A 17366-nucleotide genomic window follows, 5' to 3' on the forward strand; every position below is an offset into this window, starting at 1 on the left:
CAACAGTGACTTCATATGATTTAAAAAAAATTTTTTATAAAATAAGATTATTTTCTGGATTTGTCCCCTTTTATTCCTGTTAATAAAACAGTATTTTGGCCGGGCGTGGTGGCTCACGCTTGTAATCCCAGCACTTTGGGAGGCCGAGGCGGGTGGATCACGAGGTCAGGAGATCGAGACAACGGTGAAACCCCGTCTCTACTAAAAATACAAAAAATTAGCCGGGCGTGGTGGCGGGCGCCTGTAGTCCCAGCTACTCGGAGAGGCTGAGGCAGGAGAATGGCGTGAACCCGGGAGGCGGAGCTTGCAGTGAGCCGAGATCGCGCCACTGCACTCCAGCCTGGGCGACAGAGCGAGACTCCGACTCAAAAAAAAAAAAGTCATGCAGGCAAGGACTTGTGTTAGAAACTTATTTTGTACATGTGTCATACCACAGTAGTATTAAGTGCCTCAAACACATCTTTAAGCTGAAATTACACAGTTCTTAATCACGTGCACAACCAGCACTCCTAGAAGAAAGTTTACACATGTGTCATAATGGAATGTAATAGATGAGTTTTGAGTGTTGAGCGCTTCTTTTCAGTGACCATGTTGTTCTGAATCACTACACAGCTAGAAACTTGGAAACATCTTTTGTACACTTATCTTAAGAGTATTAGATAGACATAAAAGTGAACACTTCCATAAAATAAAAATATTCAGAATTGTGTACGACTAACACTCTTAGAGATATATTTTACACATTTGTCATAAGAGCGTATTACGATATAAAAATGGTAAATATTCCCATTCACTGAAGCAACACTGTTCTCACTCATACATGCAACACTCCTAGTAAAGTCCTTTACATATGAATGTTACTAAGTATTTTACATGGAGTTAAGAGTGATTAACACATTCATTGAAATAACACTTTCAGAATCACATGTGCAACTATAACTCAAGAGAGTACTTTTCATGTATGTGATTTAACATATGTGATAAATTTTAAGATTTGAGTGGTGAATACATTGAAATCAAAGTGTGCTGAATCACTTGTGCAACACGCATTCTTAGAAATATAGTTTGTGGATATGCCTTAACAGAGCACATTTATACAGAATTGATGAGCATTTCATTCCCTAAAATAACAGTGTCCTGAATCAGTCATGCAACTAGCAGTCTTAGAAACATATTTTGCACATGTGCCTAGCAGAGTATATTAGATGACATAAAAGTGGAGAGACCTTCCATTCACACAAAATAACATTGTCCTGAATAATATATGAAATAGAATTCTTAGAAACATCTCATGTCTTCACAGAGTGTGTTAAATACAGTTGAGTGATGAAAACATCTATCCATTGAATTAACATCGTTCTTAATCATTTACACAAGTAGTACTCTTACAAATAGCTTTTACACACGAATCTTTAATAGAGTGTGTTAGATGGAGTCAACAGAGTTGAATATGCTCATTCATTGGATTGATACTGTTCTGAACCATGCACACAATGAGTACTCTCAGAAATGCCTTTATACATGTGTCTGCCAGGATGTATTAGAACGAGATGAGCAGCAAACTAAACCATTCACTGAAATGACACTTGCATCTATCATGCATAAATTAGCAATCTTAGAAACATCTTTCATACATGTGTCTTAGTGGGGAATTTCAGATGGAGTTAAGAGTGGTGAACACTTTCATTCACTCAAAATTGTTCTGATTCATTGCATCCAATTAACAATTATAGAAACATCTTGTATACACGTGTTTTGGCAAGGTATAAAAAATGAAGTTAAGAGTGGTAATAACACTTCTCAAACACCACACAAATAGCTCCTTTACAAACATATTTTGTACATGTGTCTCACCACAGTGTATTAAATAGAGTTGAGCAGTGAACACTTTCATTGAAATAATACTGGAGCACACGTGAAGCTAGCACTCTTATAAAGATCTTCTTTATATGTGCTCTATGAAAGTGTATTACATGGGTGTAAAAGTGGTGGGCGCTTCCATTAACTGAAATACTGATTGGAGTAGCAAGCACAACTATCAGTTGTAGAAACATTTTTACACACGTCTTAAAGGAGTATACACATATTAGGTGAAGTTAAGAATGAAGAACTTCCATTAACTGAAATAATACTTTTTTGAGTCACATACATGAACTCTTGGAAACGTCTTTTATACATGTGACCTAAGAGATTTTATAAATGGTGTTATGAGTGGTGAACTGCTCCATTCACTGAAATCACACTATTCTGAATCAACTGTGCAACTTGCATTCTGAGAATATCATTTATACTTAATGTTTGAACAAAGTATACAAATGGAGTTAAAAATGATGAAATAGTAAGAAAAAAAACCTGTATGAATCATGGAAACAACCAGCACTCCTAGAAACACCTTTTATGTATGTGCATTAACAGAGTGTTGGCCATTGAAGGGCTAAACTCTGTTCACTGAAATAATGATGTTCTGAATCACATGTTCAACTTCCATCCTAAAAAACATCTTTTGTAGGTGTCTTCTCGGAGTGCATTAAGTGAAGTTAAGAGGGCTGAAAACTTTCGTTCACTGAAATAAGATTGTTTTGAATCACATGCACAACTACCACTCCTAGAAACTTTTTTCAGCCAGGCATGGTGGCTCACTCCTGTAATTCCAACACTTTGGGAGGCTGATATGGGAGGATCACGTGAGCCCAGGAGTTCGAGACCAGCTGGGCAATATAGTGAGACCCGGTCTCTATGAAAAATAAATAAATAATATAAAGAAACTTTTTTATACATGTTGATTAATTAAATGTAATAAATATTGAATTAAAAATATTGAACACTTCCATTTGCTAAAATACTGTTGTGAATTGAGCTTGCAAAAATCACTCTTACAAACATATTTCATACATGGATCTTAACAGAGTGTATTAGAATTGTGGGTAAACACTCCATTTACTGAAATAACACTGTTCTGAAAGATACACTCAACTAGCACTTTTTAGAAACATCTTTTATTATATGGTGTTGAGTGTTGAACACACCCAGTGACTGAAATAACACTGTTCTCAATCACCTGTGCAACTTACATTGTTAGAAATAGCTTCTATACATTGTTTTAAGAGCGTTTTAGATGAAGTTAAGAGTAGTGCACCCTTCCATTTACTAAAATAATAGTATTTTCAGTTATAGTTGCAACTGGTACTATTAGAACAGTTTTCACATGTGTCTTAACACAGTGTGTTAGATGGAGTGATGAGTGGTGAACATTTCCATTCACTGTTGTGAATCACGTAAACAAGTACCCGTCTGAGAAACAACTGTCATAGAAGTGTCTTAGACAAAGGCACCAAGAAGACACAATGGGGAAAGTTTAGTCTCTTTCATATCTAGTGTTGGGAAAACTGGATATCCACATGCAAAAGGATGAAATCGGACCCTTATCTTACACCAAGAGCAAAAGTCAACTCAAAACAGATTAAAGACCTAAACATAAGACTTGAATCTGTAAAACACCTAGGAGAAAACACAGGAAAGAAGCTGATACATATTGGCCTTGGCAGTGATTTTTCTGATACGACAGGCAGTGAAAGCAAGAACAAACAAGTAGGACTACATCACACTGAAAAGCTTCTACAGAGCAAAGGAAACAATCGATAAAATGAAAAGGCAATCTACAGATGAGGGGAAAATATTTGTGAACCATATGTCTGATAACAGGTTACTATCCAAAATATTTAAGAAAATAGCAAAAAGAAACAAATAAAAACCCAATTAAAAAATAGGCAAAGTACCTGAATAAACAAACATTTCCCAAAAGAAGACATAAAAAGTGGCCAACAGGTATATAAAAAGGTGTTCAACATCATTAATCATCAGGCAAATGCAAAGCCGATTATCAAAAAGTCAATAGATAACAAATTGGCAAGGATATAGAGAAACAAAAACCCTTTTGCACTGTTAATGAGAATGTAAATTGGTGTAGTCATTATGGAAAACAATACAAAGATTGCTGAAAAAAATTAAACTACCCTATGACCCAGCAATCCCTCTTCTGGGTATATACCCAGAGGAAATGAAATCAACACCTTGTAGAGATATCTGCACTCCAATGTTCATTTCGGAATTATTCATAATAGCCCAGATATGTAAATAATCTAATTGCCAAGAAATAAATAGATGAAAAATTGCAGAGGTTGTGTGTATATCTATATACAAAATTGAATATTATTCAGCCTTAGAAAAGGAGATCCTGCCATTTTTGACAACACGGATGAACCTAAAGGACATTATACTAAGTGAAATAAGCTAGGCACAGAAAGAAAAACACTACATAATCTCTCTTGTATGTGGAATCTAAAAAAATAATAATAAAAGTTGAATACACAGAAGCAGAGTGTAGTACTGTGATTATCAGAGGCAGGAAAGGAGAAAGGGAAATGGGGAGATTAAGTTAAAAGGTATAAAGTAACAGTTATGTGGGATGAATAAATCTACAGATGTAAAATACAGCCTGAGGACTGCAGTTAATAATACTGTTTACTGGAAATTTGTGAAGACAGTAGATTATGTGTGCTCTTAACCACAAAAATGGTAACTACGTGAAATCATGGATATGTTAATAGACTTGACTGCAGTAATCATTTCACTGTGTATATGTATATCAAAACATATTGTCCACTTTAAATATATACAATAAAAATATGTTTCAAAAATAAAATATAAGTGCTATACAATAGAATGTATTAGATGGAGAGTGGTGCACACTTCCGTTCACCAAAATAACCATTGAATCATGTATGCAACTAACACTGTTAGACATATCTTTTATACATGTGTCATAACTGTTTACAAGATTAAGAACAGTGAACATCATTGTTCTGAATCACTGGACAACTTATATTCTTACAAATGAGGTAGATCAACAGGACTTGTTTTCTGAGCACTGGTAATGACCCTACTGATTAAAACAGGATTCAGTAAAAAAAAAAAAAAAAAAAAGAGAAAACCGGTACCTGGTGACAAAAGTGACCACCCATTGCCCTCACCCCTCATTAGCATGGGCAACAACCCAGAACTTACTCTATATGGCTCTGGGTACTTCTCTGTCCCTTTTCTAAAAAATTCTGAATAACCCGCCCCTTAATTAGCATCTAATTAAGAATGGGTATAAATATAGCTAGCCGGGGGGGTGGGGGGGCTGTGGCTGTGGCTGCTGCTCTGGGCTGCCCTGCCTATGAGAGGTCACTTTGCTGTACACTATTGCTCTAATACATTTGCTTTCTTTCATTGTTGGTGTGCTCTTGAATTCTTTCCTGAGCAAAGCCAAGGACCTTCCCAGGCTAAGCCCTAATTTTGGGGTGCACCTGCATCAGAAACCTCTTTTATACATATGTCAAGAGAATACATTGCATGGGCCGGGAGCCGTGGCTCATGCCTGTAATCCCAGCACTTTGGGAGGCTGAGGCGAGTGGATCACGAGGTCAGGAGATTGAGACCATCCTGGCTAACATGGCGAAACCACGTCTCTACTAAAAATACAAAAAATTAGCTGGGCGTGGTGGCGGGCGCCTGTGGTCCCAGCTACTCAGGAGGCTGAGGCAGGAGAAGGGCGTGAACCCGGGAGGTGGAGCTTGCAGTGAGCCGCGATCACGCCACTGCACTCCAGCCTGGGCGACAGAGCGAGACTCTGTCTCAAAAAAAAAAAAAAAAGAATACATTGCATAGAGTGCTGAAAATTTCTATCACTAAAATAACGCTGTTCTGAATCACCTGAACTACTTGCATTCTCTTAAACATCTTTTATATATCTGTTTATTAGAAGAATAAACTTTATGAGAGATGCCAAGCCAGAACCACCCACATAAGCTATTTCCTAATCTTCATCCACAGAGTCTTGGAGGAAACTGAGGACGAGAGACGTTCTAATGCTTGCCAAGTGGATTCATCTAAGGAGAATCAAGTTTCTTACAGGAAGACAGAGGCAAGGAAATATTTACTAGCAGAGTGAAACAGACTCTCCTGTCCTGGCATAGAGAAAAGACTTTCCACTTGGAGTGGAGAGAAAATTCAATCTAGCTGTGAATCTCCTCTTTGCATGTTCATGGGAAATAAAATCTGTTTTGCCCTGGGACAGCCCTCCCCACACCCTGGAGTGAATTTCCAAAATTAGGGCAGGACATTTTCCTTATGATAGCTATTGAAAAATTACCCAGGAATGGGGTGCCTCTGCTCCCTCCCAGCCAAGAGTACAAAGATATTTTCTCAGACTGAAGGCCCCAGGGCCTATTGCTTAACATCTCATGTCAGTATTAGATGCTGCAGGAGACTGAGCTTAAGTCTAGCCCACTCCACTTTTCTTCCAAATTCCTCCAGTTGCTCTCCCCAAATTCATTTACTGTCTCCCTCACCAGTGAGAGCTTAGATTCCTAAAGAAAAATGCGTGCAAGGCTGGGGGAACAGTATCTACCAGTTCTTGGAAACATGTTTTATTCTACGTAAACATAAAGGTCAACTATAACCCCCAGAGTAAAGGGACTCAGACTCAGAAAATAAACACTTTGTTCTCTTTCTAGTATGTTAACAGCTTTGGATTGTTGACTGCCCCCAAAGGTCACCAGAACTAAGTTTATTAAACTTAATGCTGTAAGAGAGAACTCCACCTTAACCTATTATGAGGAGCGGAAAGCCAGGAGAAGACATTTATTCATAGTGTTTTAGGGTCTGAGTTGTGTGATTTTGTGATGGGTATTTCAAGACTGAAATTTATTGGCACGGCAAAGCCAGGGTCATGAAATTAGTCTTATAAATAAGCTGTTTGGGGTGATAGGTAAGCTGTTTTAGTCGGTTTACAATATTCTGAAAGCAGTGATTCCTAGAGCAAATAGCTAAGTTATTTTTACTTGTTTTCAGTATTGTTTAAGCCAGGAAAGTATGCCTAGTCTTAGAATTGTTTAACATAAAGACACAGAATTACGTTGGTTTCAATCCTCATGACATCGAGGGAAAAAAACCCAAATTAATATCTCAGAAAATTATCCTGCCACTGAAGTATTAGCAAAAGTCCTTCCCATTCCATCTAGCCTCTCCATAAATGAAACTGCTACCACTTTCAGCTTCAAATTTCTACAAATACATTTCTACAAAATGAACATGCTAAGGCCTTTTAGTCAATATACTAAAGTCAATAGAAACTGTTTCAATGATTCTCTAAAATACTATACTAAAGAGAAAAAACTATGTTTGAAGCAGAAGCCAGATAGATATTTAACTTCTTCCAGCTGTGGTTTCCTTAGTTAGTCAAAATAATAATACCATTATTGTGGGCATTAAAGACATAATGCATATGTATTCAGAATGATTTTGGGTGATTTTAAAGTAATGTATTTTTTACTTCAGAAATTATTAGTTCCAAATCATTCCCACAACTCACAGATATTAAGTGATATCAGAAAAATAGTTTCTTCTATAATGAAACAAAAAATCCCTCATCCAATATGATGGCTCTCCAAGGAGGCTTGCTGCCCCATGGTAAAAGAAGTTATGACATGAAAGAGGAAAATGAATCCCATATTTTCTAGAATAAGGGGTTATAAAGAGCTCAGAATGAGAGCTAAGAGGTTAGGCACCAGGGTTCTCATTTATCCTCTTCCATTGTGGTTGTTAAAGATTCTAGAAACATCCTGATGAGAATGGGACAGTTCAAGAACTCCAGGGCTAATGGCTGGCTTTCTTGGGTGCATGAGTGACAAAGATTTCCTCCTTGACCAAACTTTAGTTAGGCTGCTCTAAGCCTTCTTGACTAAGCCTCTACTTTGGTCTGTCTTTAATAAGAATCCTGCTAATTCAGTTTAGTGAGAATCCTTCACCCTTGATATCTGATCAAGTTCTTCACTTCTCACCCTTGATGTCTAAATCTAAGTTAGCCTGCCTTTAGCAAGAATCCCTCTGCCCTCTCCTCTTAGTAATTTTGCATCCACTGATGCCTTCATTGTGCTTGTTGGCTGTAACTTCCAACTCCTGTCTTTATTGTATTTGGAGTTGAGCTCAATTTCTCTTCTTTATTGCTAAGTCATGACCCCTCTTACAATAGTTCTGAATAAATCTCCCTTACCGTTTTTAACAGTGTCCGAATAATTTTTCTTGAATATGAAGGGCACAAAAAGCTAAGAAAATTCTAGATGCAGCCATTTCTGCAATAGTGTGGAATAATGATGGACCAGCAGCAGTAGAAAGCGTTCAACCTCATGAGCCTAAAGAGAGTTTCCCATTCCTGTGGCTTGTCTGTGGTATACTGGGGCTCCAGAAGCTCTCCCTTGTCCTTTTAAGGACACAGGAAGAACCATACATACCCCACAGTAACAGTCCAGGGCCACCATGGACCAGTCACTCTATAGCAGAGATGGTAATGGTTCAGAAATCTTGGCTCAGATTTAAGAGACCAACATATCCCATCCCCCCTGAAATGAAAGGACAGGAATTGCTTTGTTTATGTGCATATGTTTTGTTCATGTCTGTATCTCCAACTTATTTTTTTGTTTTTAATACAATTTATTTAATTGTAGATTTATATAATTATATAATGGCCAGATTTAACAATTGGCTTGCACAATTCCTGAAATTTTAACAATCACTTCTTATGAACCTGAATAGACCAGCTCCAGCACAGCAATAGTAGTGATTTGAACCAGGGGATGTGAACTATATATGCCCTAAGAAGTAGGATATCGCCCCTATATTCTGAATAATTAATAGGGCTTGGTATTCTTTTGACATCTCAGACAGCACTGCAGTAAGTACCACGGTCTATAGCTCTGGTTGTATATAAAAATCTCAGCCAGCCCAGGTTACAAAGAATTGTTTAGCTAACATAATAGTGTCTTTCATCGTGAAGTATCTTTTTAACCTCAAGATTTAGTATTAGGCACATAAGTATTTAAGAAAATCTGAATCATGGAATTAATAATTTTTGTTAAAAAATATCTATATTTTGACCTAACATTGTAACTATACGTCAGTACTTCATATATATTACTGTATTAGTACTATAATCCAAATTAAAAACTGAAATTTTAGTTGCTGATATAGATTTAGAATTTTAAGCTGAAATATTATGACATTTATATTTAATATTATAATATATATAAGAACTTAAATTTCTCATATCTATAAGCTTAATTTTCGCAATTTATAAAAATGCTTATCTACTTGGGAATATTTGTTATATTAGACAATTGCAAAACAGTATTTTAAAAGGAAGTCAAATATATTATAAATCCAATATAAAATATTAGAGTTTAATTGTTTTAAACTAAAATCATATCGTAAAGTCCCCTTAAAATCTTTTATTGAAATACAAAAATAGAATATGAATTTTTAAAACTAAATTTAGAAGTACAAAGAAGGCCAGGCAGGGTGACTCATGCCTATAATTCCAGTACTTTGGGAGGCCGAGGTCGGAGAATTACTTGAGCCCAGGAGTTCATAACCAGCCTGTGCAACGTAACAAGACACTGTCTCTAAAACATACCCCATCCCCCCCTGAATTGAAAGGAAAGAATTTTAAAATTTAGCTTGGCATTGTGGTGCATACCTGTAGTCCCAGCTATTTGGGAGTCTGAGGTGCGAGGATCACTTGAGCCAGGGAGGTCAAGGCTGCAGTGAAACATGGTTGAGCCACTGCACTCAGCCTGGGTGATCAAGCAAGGCCCAGGTTCACACACACACAAAAAAAGTACAAAAAAACCTAGATATTTAAGTATACCGAATGTCAAGTTTTTAAAACCAAATGCACTTCTGAGCATACAAGTCAATCTCAGCCGGGCACGGTGGCTCATGCCTGTAATCCCAGCACTTTGGGAGGCCGAGGCAGGCGGATCATGAGGTCAGGCATTCAAGACCAGCCTGGCCAATATGGTGAAACCCCATCTCTACTAAAAATACAAAAATTAGCCAGGTGTGATGGCACGTGCCTGTAGTCCCAGCCACTCAGGAGGCTGAGGCAGAAGAATCCAGGAGGCAGAGGTCGCAGTGAGCCAAGATCGCACCACTGCACTCCAGCCTGGGTGACAGAGCAAGACTACATCTCGGGAAAAAAAATGTCAATCTCAAAAAACATATCATTGGCAAACTGTTTTCCTGGGTATTTGTGTTTGGAAATGAATGTCAATGTAACATTCTGATACAAGCATGTAATTTTATTCCAGTAATATGCTTTTGAGGACACAATGTGAGTAGAAATGAAAGGCAAAGGTGGAATTCATAAAGTATAAGGCAAACCTTTAGAGCTGAGATTGGATACAGCAAGATAATAGACATCTGGATGAAGTACAGCAAGTTTTAGGGTTTTGAAACATTTTCAAGTAATTGTCATCACTTAGTCATTGGAAGCTTTCAGATAAAAATTAAAATTTCCAACATTTTATGAAAAATTTCATGATCAGACAATACTGAATTTGCATTTCTGTATATTGGCAATCAGCTGGAGATGAGAAACGCTGGCCTCCAGAAAAGAGGCAGCCCTCTCTATGTACTTCACCTTGCTACTTCACTTAGTTGGTGTCTCAGACACTTGAATGTGAACTCAGTTCATAGAGTCAGATGAAACTTTCAGGAGACATGTCTATTTTCAAATTCTGTTTACAAAAGCTGGTTTTATTACTTTTTTTAAGTTTTTTGCTTTTTATTTCAGGTATTAAGTCCTTTTTTAATTTCAACTTTTATTGTAGATTAAAGGGTATATGTGCAGGTTTGTTGCATGGGTAGATTATGTGACACTGAGGTTTGGGGTCCCAATGATCCCTTCTCCCAGGCCATAGGCACAGTACCCAACAGGTGGTTCTTCAGCACATGCTTCCCTCCCTCCTTCCCTCATCTAGTGATCCATAGTGTCTATTGTTACCACCTTTACGATCATGTGTCTTCAGTGTTTAGCTCCCACCTGTAAGTGAGAACATGTGTTATTTGGTTTTCTGTTCTTGTGTTAGGTCACTTAGGATAATGGCCGCCAGCTCCATCCATGTTGCTGCAAAGGGCATGATTCCATTCCTTTTTATGGCTGTGTAGTATTCCATGGTGTATATGTACCACACATCCTTTATCCAGTCCACTGTTGATGGACACTTAGGTTGTTTCTATGTCCTTGCTATTGTGAATAGTGCTGCAGTGAACATACAGGTGCATTTGTCTTGATGATAGAATGAATTATTTTCCTTTGGGTATATACCCAGTAGTGGGATTGCAGCATTGAATGGTGGTTCTGTTTTAAGGTATTTGGAAAATCGCCAAACTGCTTTGCACAGTGGCTGAACTAGCTTGCATTTCCACCAAAAGTAGATAAGCATTCTCTTTTCTCTACAGCCTCACCGACAGCTGTTATTTTTTGACTTTTTAAATAATTGCCATTCTAACTGGTGTGAAATACTACCTCATCTTGGTTTTGATTTGTATGTCTCTGATAATTAGTAATGTTGAGCATGTTTGTATGTTTGTTTTGGCCATGTGTATGTTTCCTTTTGAAAAGTGTTCATGTCCTTTGCTCAATCCTTAATTGGTTTTTTTTTCTCGTTAAGTTCCTTGTAAATTCTGGATAATAGACCTTAGATGCATAGTTTGCAAGTATTTTCTCCCATTTTGTAGGCTGTCTGTTTACTCTGTTGGTAATTTCTTTTGCTGTGCAAAAGCTCTTTAGTTTAATTAGGTCCCAATTATCAATTTTTGGTTTTGTCGTAATTGCTCTGGGGGACTTAGCATAAATTATTTGCCAAAGCCTATGTCTAGAAGGGTATTTCCTAGGTTTTCTTCTAGGATTTTTATAGTTTGTAATCTTAGATTTAAATCTTTAATCCATCTTGAGTTCATTTTTGCGTATGGTGAGAGGTAGGGGTCCAGTTTTATTTTTCTGCATATGGCTAGGCAGGTATTCCACCACCATTCTTTGAATAGAGACTCCTTTCCCTGCTGCTTATTTGTGTTGATTTTGTCAGATGGTTGTAGGTGTGCAGGTTGATTTCTGGGTTCTCCATTCTGTTCCACTGTCTGTTTTTGTACCGGTATCATGCTGTTTTGATTACGGTAACTGTATACTGTAGTAGAGTTTGAAGTCAAGCAATATGATGCCTATGGCTTTTTTTTTCTTTTTTCTTATAATTGCTTTGGCTATTAGGGCTCTGTTTTTGGTTCCAAATGAATTTTAGAATAGGTTTTTCTTATTCTGTGAAAAATGATGTTGGTATTTTTTTTTTTTATTATACTTTTGGTTTTAGGGTACGTGTGCACAATGTGCAGGTTTGTTACATATGTATCCATGTGCCATGTTGATTTCCTGCACCCATTAACTCGTCATTTAGCATTAGGTATATCTCCTAATGCTGTCCCTCCCCCCTCCCCCCACCCCACAACAGTCCCCGGAATGTGATGTTCCCCTTCCTGTGTCCATGAGTTCTCATTGTTCAATTCCCACCTATGAGTGAGAACATGCGGTGTTTGGTTTTTTGTGCTTGCAATAGTTTGCTGAGAATGATGTTTTCCAGTTTCATCCATGTCCCTACAAAGGACACGAACTCATCATTTTTTTTATGGCTGCATAGTATTCCATGGTGTATATGTGCCACATTTTCTTAATCCAGTCTATTGTTGTTGGACATTTGGGTTGGTTCCATGATGTTGGTATTTTAATAAGAATTGCATTGAACTTGTAAATTGCTTTGGGCAGTATGGCCATTTTAACTATATTGATCATTCTAATCCATGAGCATGGAACATTTTTCCGTTTATTTATTTGTATAGTCTCTGATTTCTTTCAGCAGTGCTTTGTAGCTCTCCTTGTAGAGATCTTTCACTTCCTTGGTTAGATGAATTCATAGGTATTTCATTTCCTTTGTGGCTATTGTAAATGGGATTGTGTTCTTGATTTGGTTCTCAGGTAGAATGTTATTGATGTATAAAAATGCTATTGATTTTTGTACATTGATTTTGTACCCTGAAACTTTACTGAATTTGTTTATCAGTTCCAGGAGCCTTTTGGCAGAGTCTTTAGGGTTTTCTTGGTGTAGAATAATATTGGCAAAGAGAGAGTTTGGACTCCTTCTTTTCCTATTCACATGCATTTTCTTTCTTTCTCTTGCCTGATTTATCTGGCCAGGACTTCCAATACTATGTTGAATAGGAGTGGTGAGAGTGGGAAGTCTCGTCTTGTTCCAGTTCTCAAAGGGAATGCTTCCAGCTTTTGCCCATTCAGTATGATGTTGGCTGTGGGTTTGTCATAGATGGCTCTTATAATTTTGAGGTATATTCCTTCAATGTTATATGTTGAACTCTCAGCACAATATGTTGAGAGTTTTTATCATGAAGGGATGTTGGATTTTACCAAAGGCTTTTTTCTGCATCTATTGAGATGATCTTATGGTTTTTGTCTTTAGTTCTGCCTAGTGATGAATCACATTTGTTGATTTGCATATTTTGAACCAACCTTGTATCCTAGAAATAAAGTATGTATGCTTGATCATTGTGGTTTAACTTTTTGATGTGCTGCTGGATTTGGTTTGCTAGTATTTTGTTGAGGATTTTTGCATCTATGTTTATCAAGGATATTGGCCTGAAGTTTTTCGTTTTCATTGTGTCTCTGCCAGATTTTTGTATCAGGATGATGCTGGCTTCTTAGAATGAGTTAAGGAGAAGCCCCTCCTCCTCGATTTTCTGGAAAAGTTTCAATAGAATTGGTATCAGTTCTTCTTTGTACATCTGGTAGAATTTGGATGTGTGGGGCTGGGTGCAGTGGCTGATGCCTGTGAGCACTTTGGGAGGCCGAGGCAGGTGGATCACTTGAGGTCAGGAGTTGAAGACCAGCCTGACCAACAGAGTGAAACCCCATCTCCACTGAAAATACAAAAATAATTAGCTGGGCATAGGGGCACATGCCTGTAATCCCAGGTACTTGGGAGGCTGATGCAGGAGAATCACTTGAACCCAGGAGGCGGAAGTTGCAGTGAGTCAAGATCACGCCATTGCACTCCAGCCTGGGCGACAAGAGCGAAAATCCATCTCAAAACAAAAAAAAATTCAGATGTGAATCCACCTGGTCCAGAGCTCTTTTTGGTTGGTAGGATTTTTATTGCTGATTCAATTTCCAAACTTGTTATTGGTCTGTTCAAGTTTTCACTATCTTCCTGAAAGAATCTTGGGAGGTTGTGTGTTTCTAGGAACTTACCAGTTTCCTCTAGATTTCCTAATTTGTGTGCGTAAAGGTGTTCATAATAGTCTCTGAGAATCTTTTGTATTTCTGTGGGATCGGTAATAATGTCGTCTTTGTCATTTCTTATTGTGCTTATGTGGATTATCTCATTTTTTTCTTTGTTAATCTTGCTAACAACCATCAATCTTATTTATTCTTTTGAAGAACCAACTCTTGGTTTCATTTATCTTTTGTATGGACTTTTGGGTCAAAATTTCATTACATTCTTCTCTGATTTTAGTCGTTTGTTTTATTCTACCAGCTCTGGGTTGGCTTTTTCATTTTATCTAGTTCCTCCAGTTGCACCGTTAGGTCATTCATTTCAGATCTTTATAACCTCTTGTTAAAGGCATTTAGCCCTATAATTTTTTAAAGACAGATTCTCACTCTGTCACCCAGGCTGGAGTGCAGTAGAGTGATCTCAGCTCACTGCAGCCTCCGCCTCCCGGGTTCAAGCGATTCTCCTCCCATAGCCTCCTGAGTAGCTGGGACTACAGGCACGTGCCACCGCACCTGGCTAATTTTTTGTATTTTTAGTAGAGACTGGGTTTCACCATGTTAGCCAGGATAGCATGTAGCCAATCTTAGAATAGTATGAGTGAAACATGTGTATATTCTATGGTTGTTAGATGGAGTACTCTGTAGACATCTATTAGGTTCAATCGGTCACGTGTCGAGTTTAAGCCCAGATTTTCTTTGTTAGTTTTCAGGCTTGATGATCTGTCTAACACTGTCAGTGGGGTGTTAAGGTCTCCCACTATTATTGTGTGACTGTCTAAATCTTTTTGTAATCAAGAAAAATTTGTTTTATGAATCTGGGTGCTCCTATATTGGGTACGTATATGTTTAGAATAGTCAGGTCTTCTTGTTGAATTAAACCTTTTATCATCATGTACTGTTCTTCTTTATCTTTCCTGATTGTTGTTGGTTTAAAATCTGTTTTATCCGCTATAAAAATAATGACTCCTGCTCTTTTTTGTTTTCTGTTTGCTTGGTAGATCTACTCTATCCTTTTACTTTGAACCTGTGAGTATCCTTACATGAGAGATGGGTGTCTTGAAGACAGCAGACTATTGGGGCTTGTCTTTTTGTCCAACTTGACATGCTACCCCTTTTAAGTCGGGCATTTAGCCCATTTACATTCTGGGTTAGTATTGATATATGAGATTTGGATCCTGTCATTATGTTGTTGGCTGTTTATTTTGTAGAATTAGTTGTGTGGTGGCTTTACATTCTCTGTAGGCTATGTCCTTGAGTGTGTTTTTGAAGGAGCATGTTTTAGTAGAGACGGAGTTTCACCATGTTAGCTAGGATGGTCTTGATCCCGACTGAAACAGTTCTTTGTTTTCATGTTTAGCACTCCTTTAAGTACTTGCTTATCTGAGAAGTATTTTATTTCTCCTTCACTTATGAAGCTTAGTTTTGTGGGACACAATATTCTTGCTTGGAAATTATTTTCTTTAAGAATGCTGAAAATAAACCTTGATTCTCCTCTGCCTTGTAAAGTTTCTGTTGCAACGTCTACTGCTAGCCTGATGGGGTTCCCTTTATAGATGACCTGACCTTTCTCTCTAGCTGCCTTTAAGATTTTTTTCTTTTACTTTGACTTTGGTGAATCTGATGACTATGTGCCTTGGGGATGGTCATCTTGTGTAGTATCTGTAGGGTTGTCTGTATTTTTTGAATTTGTATGTTCCCCTCTCTAGCAAGTTTGGGAAATTTTTCATGGACTATGTCTTCAAATATATTCTCCAAGTTACTTCTCTTTTGGGAGTGCCAGTGAAATGTAGGTTTGGTCTTTTTACACAATCCTGTATTTCTCAAAAGATTTTATTCACTTTTTAATTCTTTTTTAAAAATTTTTGTGGGGCTGGGCATGGTGGCTCACTCCTGTAATCCCAGTACTTTGGGAGGCTGAGGTGGGTGGATCACCTGAGGTCAGGAGTTTGAGACCAGCCCGAACCAAGATGGTGAAACCTCATCTCTACTAAAATTACAATTAGCTGGGCATGGTGGCGGGTGACTGTAATCCCAGCCACTCAAGAGGCTGAGGCAGGATAATTACTTGAACCTGGGAGGCGGAGGTTGCAGTGAGCCAAGATTGTGCCATTGCACTCCAGCCTGGGCAACAGAGCAAGACTTTGTCTCAAAAAAAAAAAAAAAAAAAAATGCTGGGCGTGAACCATCACGCCTGTAATCCCAGCACTTTGGGAGGCCAAGGCAGGCAGATCACGACGTCAGGAGATCAAGACCATCCTAGCTAACATGGTGAAACTCCGTCTCTACTAAAAATACAAAAAATTAGCTGGGTGTGGTGGCGGGCGCCTGTAGTCCCAGCTACTCAGGAGGCTGAGGCAGGAGAATGGTGGGAACCCGGGAGGCAGAGCTTGCAGTGAGCCAAAGATCGTGCCACTGCACTCCAGCCTGTGCAACAGAGCAAGACTCCGTCTCAAAAAAAAAAAAAAAAAATTTGTCTGACTGAGTTGATTTGAAGAGCTAGACCTCAAGCTCTGAAATTCTTTCTTCAGTTTGATCTATTCTGCTACTGATGCTTCTAATTTTATTGTAGAATTCTTAAAGTGAATCTTTTAGTTTCAGAAGTTCAGTTTGGTTCTTTCTTTTTTTTTTTTTGAGACAAGAGTCTTGCTCTGTTGCCCAGGCTGGAGTGCAGTGATACAATCTTCGGCTCACTGCAACCTCCACCTCCCGGGTTCAAGTGATTCTCCTGCCTCAGCCTCCCGAGTAGCTGAGATTACAGATGTGTGCCACCACGCCCGGCTAATTTTTGTATTTTAGTTAGAGACGGGATTTCATCATGTTGGCCAGGCTGGTCTCAAACTCCTGACCTCAAGTAATCCACTCGCCTCGGCCTCCCAAAATGCTGGGATTACACACACCCGGCTGGTTCTTTCTTAAAATGGCTGTTTAATCTTTCAGCTCCTGGATTGTTTTACTGGGTTCCTTGGATTCAACTTTCTCTTTGATCCCATTGAGCTTCCTTGCCATCCAGATCTTGAATTTTATTTCCATCATTTCAGTCATCTCAATCTGGCTAAGAACCATTTCTGGGGGACTAGTGTGTTTGTTTGTAGGTAAGGGGGCACACTGGCTTTTTGAGTTGCCAGAGTTTTTGCATCGATTCTTTTTCATGTGT

The sequence above is a fragment of the Symphalangus syndactylus genome, chromosome 9, assembly GCF_028878055.3.
Source record: "Symphalangus syndactylus isolate Jambi chromosome 9, NHGRI_mSymSyn1-v2.1_pri, whole genome shotgun sequence".
In the NCBI taxonomy this organism is placed as follows: domain Eukaryota; kingdom Metazoa; phylum Chordata; class Mammalia; order Primates; family Hylobatidae; genus Symphalangus; species Symphalangus syndactylus.